The following is a 10609-nucleotide window of genomic DNA, read 5'->3' on the forward strand; positions in this document are numbered from 1 at the left end:
ATCTCCATAACGTTATGGATGTGGGTATGTTTAGTATTCAAGAGAAGGAATACTTTCTGATTTATACTTCTGAGCAGAAGTGCATTTTTAGAGCCCTCAATTGCTAATCTGACTATGATTATGCAACTCAACACAAATGGCAACAATTTTAACCCTCCAATCCAAAACAGGGCTTTTGTTGGAAAATGATTCACAAAGGAATTAGAGATGGAAGGATATTGAGAATCAGATATAACAAAGGAAAGAGAAAAGAAGTAACTTATTAATGTTGCAAATTTTCTGGTTTATAATCTATAAAGTTCTTAGCGTTCATAGTTTTACACGCATAAGGAAATCTTTCACCCATCATCAAACATCTATTATGTTGGTGATCCTTTGGAAATAAGAATTATAATATTAGGTAGACAAATAGTAAATCTGAACAAGAATACTTTTTTGATGATGTTCACACCTCCTCTGCCAATTCCAGACTGGACCCAAGTTCCTCCCTGTTGGGTCACCTGACCAGTTCAGAAGAAACAGACAGTTGGCCCAACTATATACATAACAATATCCATCTATTTTAATTTCATTTTCCAGCACTTGGCCTGTAGACTCATATGCTGTGACATTTAAAGTGTTCATCTCAATTCATCTTCAATGTCTTGTGAGTTCCAACCACTGTTAGAGGCAGCAAGTTCCAGTCATCCACACATTCTGCTCCTGACCTTATTAACATTTCTTCCTGGTTATTGACACCCCCTTTAACAAAGGGGAAAGGTTTCTCCCTATCTACTCTGTCTATACTTGAACATCTCATTCAGAACCCTCCTCTGGACATTCTCTACTCTAAGAAAAATAACCCCAGCCGATCTAGTCCATTTTCATTCAATGCAACATCCTGCTGAATCACCTCCACAATTCCTCTACTGCAATCATACCTGTCCCACAGTTCAGTGAACTTCAGTCAGTACTCCAGCTTTGGCCTATTGAATGTTATATACAGCTCCATCATAACCTCCTTGCTCTTGTATTCAATGCCTTGACTAATAAAGGTAAATATCTCATGTGCCTTCATATCCACCTTGTCCACCTGACCTGCTGCCATCAATGATTTCAATGGGATTGCCTGTGCTTGCGATACTTGCACCAGCTTGTGGATGAAAAACACTTTACCCAAGTGCTCTGCCTGTAAGGAAGACAAAGGGGCATGGGAGCTGAAAATGTGTTGCTGGAAAAGCGCAGCAGGCCAGACAGCATCCAGGGAAGAGGAGAAGCGACGTTTTGGGCATAAGCCCTTCTTCAGGGGCATGAGATTCAATTTGCAGCTCAAAGTCTGTTCTATTCACAAAATATTCCTAATTAAAAACATATGATCATTTCCCAAATTCCCACTATATTTGCTCTCTATCTAGCACTATCCATTTGAGAAAGGATGTAACCTTAACCTAATTTGCAACAATCCATGTGTTTGAGCTGAGCCATTGGAATCTCCTTTCTTTTCAATGTAGGGCTGTTGTCTTCCATGAAGGTGGGTCTCACAGGTCATGTCAGATCTTCTCCTGGTCTTCTTGGATTGCCATATGGTCTTCTACCATGATCTTTCACTGAGGTAATGGCTTCCAAATATCTATTTTTATCCCCCTTGTCCCAGACCTTCCAAAATGTTCTGTGAGCTTTGGTCAATGGAATCATGAGTGGGATTCAAAGCATCCAATGGGATTGCACCAACAGTGTTGTAATACGGGGGTGGTATAAACTGCACATGGTCAGACATTGGCTGGAAGTCAAGGTGCCAGAGAGTCTGATCCAGACTTTTCCAATACACAAACCTGTGGTTGTTTGTAACTAGTTCCCCATATCTTTGTGACCTCTTTGACCTTGGTTTCCACTGTCCTCTGCAGCTAATAGCTGCTGGCTACTGTTTCATTTACTTAATTTCATTTTCTGACAGACCCTATTTCTCTGGCTGTGAACCAATTTACATTGTCCAATTTTGGGCCTGTGAATGCTTGATCACAATGGATATGCATGCCAAGGTCTCTCTGAACCTCTGTACTTCAAAGGATCCTTTTATTAACATGTATTCTCTTGCCACCTTAACCCCTTCCAAAATACATCACCTCATACCTTTCAGGATTAAATTTGCCCATTTATATTGTCCTGTCGTCGAAAGCTTTCTTCCTTGCTATTTAAAACATCAATTTTTATGTCACCTGTAAACTTACATTCAAGCCTACTAAAACCACTAGTAGCTCCTCCCTCTCAATACTAATTTGATCAAGCATAAGAAAGTCTTCTACCTTTTGGCATAAGTCAAAGGTAGAAGACAGAGGGTGGCAGTGGAGGGTTGTTTTTCAGACTGGAGGCCTGTGACCAGTGGAGTGCCACAAGAATTGGTGTTGGGTCCACTTCTTTACAAAATTTATATAAATGATCTGGATGTGAGCAGAAGAGGAATAGTTATTAAGTTTGCAGATGACACCAAAATTGCAGGTGTAGTGGACAGCGAAGAAGGTTATCTCAGATTACAATGGGATTTGATCAGATTGGCCAGTGGGCTGAGAAGTGCAGATGGAGTTTAATTTAGATAAATGTGACGTGCTGCATTTTGGGAAAGCAAATCTTAGCAGGATTTATACACTTAATGGTAAGGTCCTCGGTGGTGTTGCTGAACAAAAAGACCTTGGAGTGCATGTTCAAAGCTCCTTGAAAGTGCAGTCGTAGGGAGATAGGATAGTGAAGAAGGGATTTGGTATGCTTTCCTTTATTGGTCAGAGTATTGAGTACAGGAGTTGGGACATCATGTTGCGGCTGTACAGGACATCTGTTGGAATATTGCATGCAATTCTGGTCTCCTTCCTATTGACAAGATATTGTGAAACTTGAAAGCGTTCAGAAAATATTTACAAGGATGTTGCCAGAGTTGGAGGATTTGAGCTGTAGGAAGAGGCTGAACAGGCTGGGGCTGTTTTCCCTGGAACGTCGGAAGCTGAGGGGTGACCTTATAAAAGTTTACAAAATCATGAGGGGCATGGATAGGATAAATAGGCAAAGTCTTTTCCCTGGGGTGGGGGAGTCCAGAACTAGAGGGCATAGGTTTAGCGTGAGAGGGGAAAGATATAAAAGAGACCTAAGGTGCAACTATTTCATGCAGAGGGTGTAGTGTGTATGTGGTTTGAACTGCCAGAGGAAGTGGTGAAGGCTAGTACTATTGCAACATTTAAAAGGCATTTGGGTGAGTATATGAATAGGAAGGGCTTGGAGTGATATGGGCCGTGTCCTGGTAGGTGGGACTAGATTGGGTTGGGATATCTGGTCGGCATGGACAAGTTGGACCGAAGGGTCTGTTTCTGTGCTGTACGTCTCTATGACTCTATGACTTTATCTAAAAATGTGGTCTCTATTCACCTGTCAGATGCATTGTTGCGACTCTAGCCGACATTCAAGTTCCAAAATCCAAAACTCAGGCTAATCAAACCAGCCTATGTGGTCACCTAGAGAGTTGAAGATTTCTCACATATTGCAGGCCATGCAATGCACAGCTCTTCTGCCATACCGTGTCTTAATCTTAAACTTACTTCCTACTTGAATTTTAACCTCCTTCCCTTTCTCAATTTTGCTTTATTTATGCTACTTTATTACATTTCTCCTGATTTTCACTTATTTCTGAGCTTCATATGACACTTTTTCAACTGATTGCAATTCATAGAGAATCAATAATATCAGGGTTTTTTTTACAGCAAATGAACTTACACATTCTCCTTGATGCTGTTTTTCTTGTTGCTTATTTCAGCAAGAACAGGTTGCATTACACTGTGATGTTAACTGCAGGAAACTCTTCCCAGCCTGCTTCAATGCCATAAAATATCTTTTTCACCAAATAAATATGTATACATTTCAGTTATAAAATTATGGATAAAGCATCATTTTTTTTTGTGACATTGAATTTTAAAATTCTACCATGCTTTGCATGAAAGAATGTTTCTATGTTTCACTCCAGGTAGATCCGAATGTAATTTTTATTGTGTTCTCTCCAGTCCTAGCCTTCCCGCCAGTTGTTGCTCCCCATTTTCATTTTTTGTTCCCTTTAGTAACTTTTCTTAAAGCTCTGTTTGCAGTCAGTGTCACCACAAGGCAGAACACAACATACATACAAACAGAGCAGAGTTTTTAAGCTTGCACTCATAGTAAAGTGCTATGTCCTAAAAATGAAATTAAATAAGATTATCAGGTTCAGAGAAACATGAGTACATTTTGGTGAAATGGTCATAGGGAGAAAGGCTAATGGCTTCTGACCCATTTTACTGTCAAAACAATCCACTAAAACGTATCCCTCAAACAACAGAATATTTTTTAAAAGTAAAGCAGTTTAATCCACTCAGGAGTCACAATATATTTGACTTTGAACGGAATACTTTACCTAAATTGGATAGAAGAGAACAATTATAATTTTGATTTGAACGAGTCTGCAATAACGACAATTCTTGCACTAAAACATAAGGCTGTTCATTCCTCTTGTGGGGCAATCTAGATACAGAGGTCATAGTTTTAATCGAATGGGTAGAAGATATAAGACAGAAAAGAGGAAGAATAACATCTCTCAAAAGGGTCATGAATCTGTGAAATTCATTACTCCAGAATGTGTTGGACCACAAAACACTGGATAAGTTTGAGGAGGAGATAAACAGATTTTTAAATAGTAACAGGTTAAGGGGTTATGGGGAGTGGGCAGGAAAAAGGAATTTAAGTCAAAATGAGATCAGACACATTCATATTAAATGGTGGCCCAGACTCAAGGGATTGAATTGCTTACTGCAGGTGCTAGATCTTACATTCTTCTCAGATCAAGATCATTTTCCTTGAAGAGACTTTGTAACTTCAGTTTCAAAGGAGGGTTAACAATATTGTTGTGAATCCAAAGTCACATGTACGCCATGCTGCATAAGGACATCCGATTTCCATTCCAGGTGGGTTTTTAGGACAGTGAACAAGTATTTTATTGTCATCATTACAGGTTTTACTTCCAGATTTTTACTAACTTAATTTCAATCAGTTTCCATGGTGGGAATTGATTCACATCATAAGGGACGCGACTGCTCGGTTATGAAACAACTATGCCACCTGTCACTCTCAAATACCTTGGGAGCTCATAATCTTCTATATTCCAGTGACTATAACCTTACCTTGTTTAACCTCTTCCTGCAGCTAAATTCTTTGCATTCAAGTCATAACTTCTTTAAAACCAAAAGACAAATTCCAAAAATACCAGGTGTGGAAGGTATTTGTGGGGAAAGAAACAGTGAGCATTTCAGGTCATGGGTCTTTCATAGGACTGTGGAAAGGCAAACAGAAAGCAATCAAGCTAGAGATGTCAGGAGAGAATAGAACGAAAATCTTGTTGGAGAAAAAGACTTCTTGAAAGTTAAATTTCAGATTTCCAACATGTGCACTATTGTACTTTTATAATATCATTTTAGGAAAATTTAGTTTTATTCCCTCCAATGACAAACATTTTTTCTAAGTGATACCCAAATCTACTCACCATATTCTAGATGTGTCTAACCAGAGCTTTAAATAGTTGAAGCTTTGAATAGCTTATTTTCCACTCCAAAATATGAAGGCTAGCAATGCATTAACCTTATGGATTGTTTTCTGTACCTATTTGTGACATTTAAAAAGTTAAAAATCACACAACACCAGGTTATAATCCAACAGGTTTATTTGGAAGTACAAGGTTTCAGAACACTACTCCTTTATCAGGTAGTACTAACAACCCGATGAAGGAGCAGTGTTCCAAACACTTGCACATTCAAATAACCCTGTTGGACTTTAAACTAGTATTGTGTTATTTTGAACTTTATCCACCCCAGTCCAGCACCTCCACATCATCAAGTAAAAAGGACTCTGTTCCATCCATCAACAGTCAAAACTGAATGAATTTATATTTGCCTGTATTACAGCATGTTCACTGGCATCACTTCATTCAAGCGACCACTTCTTGTGCATGTGTGAATGTAGGTCATGAATATTAGAAACATAGAAAGAAAATAATTTTAGCCACTTGACACCATCCCGCAGCTTGCTTGATTGTCACCACATCTACAAACATACATCCACCAGTGACAGCCAGCAGAGTGTACCAGCTACAAGATGCCTTGCAGAAATTCACAAAAGATCCTTTGAAAGTACCTTTTAAATCCACAAGCATTTCCATCGCGAAGATAAAAGATACCAAACACATGGGAACACCATCACTTGCAACTTTCTCTCCCAGCTACTTAACGTCCTGACTTGGAAATATATCACTGTTCCTTCAATACCACTGGGGCAAATTCTTGGCATTCCCTCCTGTTACGTATGTAGTTGGGCATGTATTGCCTCTGTAAGAGTGGGGGGGATCAATTACCTGGAGGTGAGAGCTAGGGGAGGCAGTCTAAACACTGCCTGTGGAGCTGAGAGATCTACACAAAAGTTTACCCTGTCAGGCTTACTCTATATCTACCTTGTGTGCCATTTATGGGTCCAGTGGACCACAAACATAAAATCACCCAACAAATACAATACTTCCCTAATGCTATTGTGGGTTTACATGGACTGCACTTCAAGATGGCAAGTCAACAACACCTTCTGATGAGTAACTAGAAATGGACCAACAATGCCAACACCTCATGAGTGAATATTAAAAAAAAGGTTCTCAAATATGTTTGATTTTAGCATAACGAATCTTGATCTCAAATCCACTTACCTGACTCTGCTCTAAATCTTTATCAAAGATTCAACTATCCCAGCAACTTCAGTCTGTGTGTATGTGGGAGAGATTACTAGATTTCCACTGTACTTTGCATTCCCCCGAGTTTGCTACCTTCTACTGCTGACGAAATTCTACCACACACAAACAGGAGTTTTAGATCTTCCAGAGAAATTTTGCAGCCAGGCAAATCTAAGAAAAATGTAGCAAATAAAATCAGAAATTCTTCATTGCAGTCACGACCTCACCAAATTATTTGACTCAGTAAATTGTGGAGCTCTGGATTGTGACCAGAAGATTTGGATGTCCAAGGTTCTTCAGTAGATTGCTATATTTGCCTATGAATGCCTTGAATAGGAGTTTGAATTCCACCCAAAAATTCCATCAGTTCCTCCTTGGCATTCTCCAAATTCAGTGCAAAGATCCTTACGCAAACGTTATTACCCTTCTTGAAGCCAGCAGCACAAGCAGGAAGAAAATATACATGCAAAAATCAATATTGATGAACTGGACACAGTGGATGGTTGAAAACTATCTCGCCTGCATAGTTTTCTCAACTTTCAAATGGCCAATGTTCTGGTGGAAGAAAAATAACATGCTACAAGGACACTCCTTAAACTATAACAGCATTGATGTTAATGTTTGGCGGGGGGAACTTTTTATGAGAAGAGCTTGTGACCACTCTTTCAAAATAGTGATAACTTTTCTGTCAAGTTGCAGCATACCTTGAGTTCCAACGCATTAATAATGAGGCAGAGAATGAAAGAGAACGAAGGAAAAGAAAGTTAATCTCACTTGCCAGATCCCAGGATCCATGTATCCAAAGATCTAAGAGTCAGGAAGTAGCCAGTGATCAGTCACAAAAAGACTTATGATTGAAACTTATTACCCTGAGTAATCATTACCCTGAAATTGAGGGACAACCAATAGTGGCCCTTTCAAAGGCCATAGACCATAAGATGTAAGATCAGAATTAGACCATTCCGCTCATTGAGTCTACTCTGCCACTTAATGACTTGCCCTCCACAGGTTTCTGTGGCAATGAGTTCCATAGGTTTACTAGCCTCTCATTGAAGAAATTCCTCCTCATCTCACTTCTAAAGGGTCGCCCCCTTCACTCTGAGGCTGTTCTCGCCAATCCTAATCTCTCCTACCATTGGAAACATCTTCTCCACATTCACTGCAGGTCCCTCAGTACTCTATGACTTTCAATCAGATTCCCCCTTCATTTTCTAAACTCCATTGAGTACAGATTCAGTGTCCTCAACCTGGATCATTCTTGTACACCTCACCTAGACCACCTCCAATGCCAGAATATCCTTCTTTAGACATAGGGCCAAAAACTGCTCACAATATGCCAAATGTTGTCTGACCTGAGCCTTATACAGCCTCAGCTATATACCTCTGCTCTTGTATTCTAGCCCTCTTAAAATGAATGCTAACATTGCATTTGACTTCTTAATTGCAAATTGAACCTGCATGATAACCTTAAGGGAATCCCTAACTAGGACTACTAAATCCATTTGTGCTTCAGGTTTCTGAAACCTTTTCCCATTTATAAAATAAGCTACACCTCTATTCTTGCTACTAAAGTGCATAACCTCACGATTTCCAACATTGTATTGCAGCAACAATACCCTCAATTCCCTTGTCCAGAACACTAATGTATAAAGTGAAGAGTTTTGGCTCCAACACTAGCTCCTGCAGATCTCCACTAGTCACCACTACCATCCTAAAAAAGACCCCTTTTTCCCTACTCTCTATCTTTTGCCACAGAGCCAATTCTCTATCCATGCCAGTACCCTGCTCCTAACGTCATGGGTTCTTATCTTATTTAGCAGCCTTCTATGTGGTAACTTGTCAAAGGTCATCTGGCATCAAAATAGTTCATGTCCAATGACTTTCCTCTGATTAACTTGCTTATTACTTCATCAAAGAATTCTAATAGATTTGTCAGGCAAGACCTGTGTTTGGCAAAGCCACGCTAAGTCAACCCTATTTTACCATGCAATTCCAAATACTCTGCAATCTCATCCTTAATAATGGACTCTGAAGTCTTACCAATAACAGAAGTCAGGTTAATTGGCCTACAGTTTCCTGTCTTCTACCTCCCTACTTTCTTAAACAGGGTTGTTACATTAGCCATTTTCCGGTCCTTTGGCAACCTGCCTGACTCCAGCACTTCTTGAAAGATCACCAGCAATGCCTATACAATCTCCTCAGCTATCTTCTTCAGAACCCTTGGATGTAGTCCATCTGGTGTGGGCGATTTATTCACCTTCAGACATTTCAACTTCTCCCATCCCCTACTCCACTCACCTCAGCCCCTGAAGTTCTGGGGTCTTCCATTGTGAAGATTGTTGCAAAACACCCATTCAGTTCCTCCGACATTTCTTTGCCCCGATTAATACTTCTCCAGCCTTTTTTTTTTAAGCAATTCATTGTTCACTCTGGCCTGTATCTTACCTTTTATAAACCTCTTGCAAACATTTTTTACATTACTCACTAGCTTACTCACATATTTCATCTTCTCCCACCTTATAGTTTTTTTACTTTTGTTACCCTCTGCTGGTTTTTAAAGGCTCCCCAATCCTTTGGCTTCCAACTAATCCTTACCTCATTTTTCTTTTACTTTCATGCTGTCCCTGACTTCCCTTGTCAGCTATGGCTGCCTTGTCCTCCTCTTTCTTCTTCTCTGGGATTGAATTCTGGCTAAATCTCCCAAATTACCCCCAGAAATTCCTGCACCACTGTCTTCCCTGCTAATGTCCCCTTCTAATCAACTCTTGCCAGCTCCTCCCTCACTTTGTAGTTAACTTAAGTCAACTATACTACTATTATCTCTGATACAGGTTTCTCTAGTAAGTTTGCTCACTGAGCTGAAAGATTTGTTCTCAGATGTCTCATCACCATGTTAGGTAATATCATCAGTGAGCCTCCAGTGAAGTGCTGGTGTTCTGTCCCGCTCTCTATTTATGTGCCTTGGCCTGTTCTTTTTCTCAGAGGTTGGTAAATGGGGTCCAAATCAATGTGTTTGTCGACGGAGTTCCGGTTTGAATGCCAGGCCTCTAGGAATTCCCGTGTGTGTCTTTGAGAGGGTTTGAGCTTCTCCTGTCAAACTGCATTGAGATCAAACTTTTATTGAGATCCACTACCAACCTGACTTTCCCAGTCTACAAGCATGCTGAAGTCGTCCATGATTATTATAATAGTGTCTTCCTTAAATGTCTTTTCTATCTCCTTCTATTTCTTCTCCATATTCTGACTACTGCAGGAGACTTACATACAACACCCATTGGGGTCTTTTTTCCTTTGCAGTTGCTCAACTTTACCCATACAGATTCTACTCCTGCTGACTCTATGTCACTTATTGCTATTGATTTACTTTCATTTCTTACAAATAGGGCAATCTGACCTTCTCTTCCTGTCCTTTCAATCATATCCTAGTATATTTGGTTCCCAGCACCGATCCCATTCTAGCGACATCTGCAATACCCACAACATCATATCTGACAATTTCAATCAGCACTGCAAACTTATTTACCTTGTTTTGTTTACCTTGTTTGCATAATGCACGCAATTAAGTACAACACCCTCAGTCCTGTATTTACTGCCCTACTTCTCACGGTTGTCCCTTAACAGCTATGCCTGAAGTTAGATTCCTGACCTTTGCCATATTCTGTCCTACTACTTAGAGGCATGGAGATATATAGCACGGAAACAGACCCTTTGGTCCAACCCATCCAAGTCGACCAGATATCCTAAATTAATCTAGTTCCATTTGCAAGCATTTGGTCCATATCCCTCTAAACCCTTCTTATTTATATACCCACCCAGATGCCTTTTAAACATTGTAACTGTACCAGCCTCCACTCTGGC

The sequence above is a fragment of the Chiloscyllium plagiosum genome, chromosome 2 (genome assembly GCF_004010195.1).
Source record: "Chiloscyllium plagiosum isolate BGI_BamShark_2017 chromosome 2, ASM401019v2, whole genome shotgun sequence".
Lineage (NCBI taxonomy): Eukaryota > Metazoa > Chordata > Chondrichthyes > Orectolobiformes > Hemiscylliidae > Chiloscyllium > Chiloscyllium plagiosum.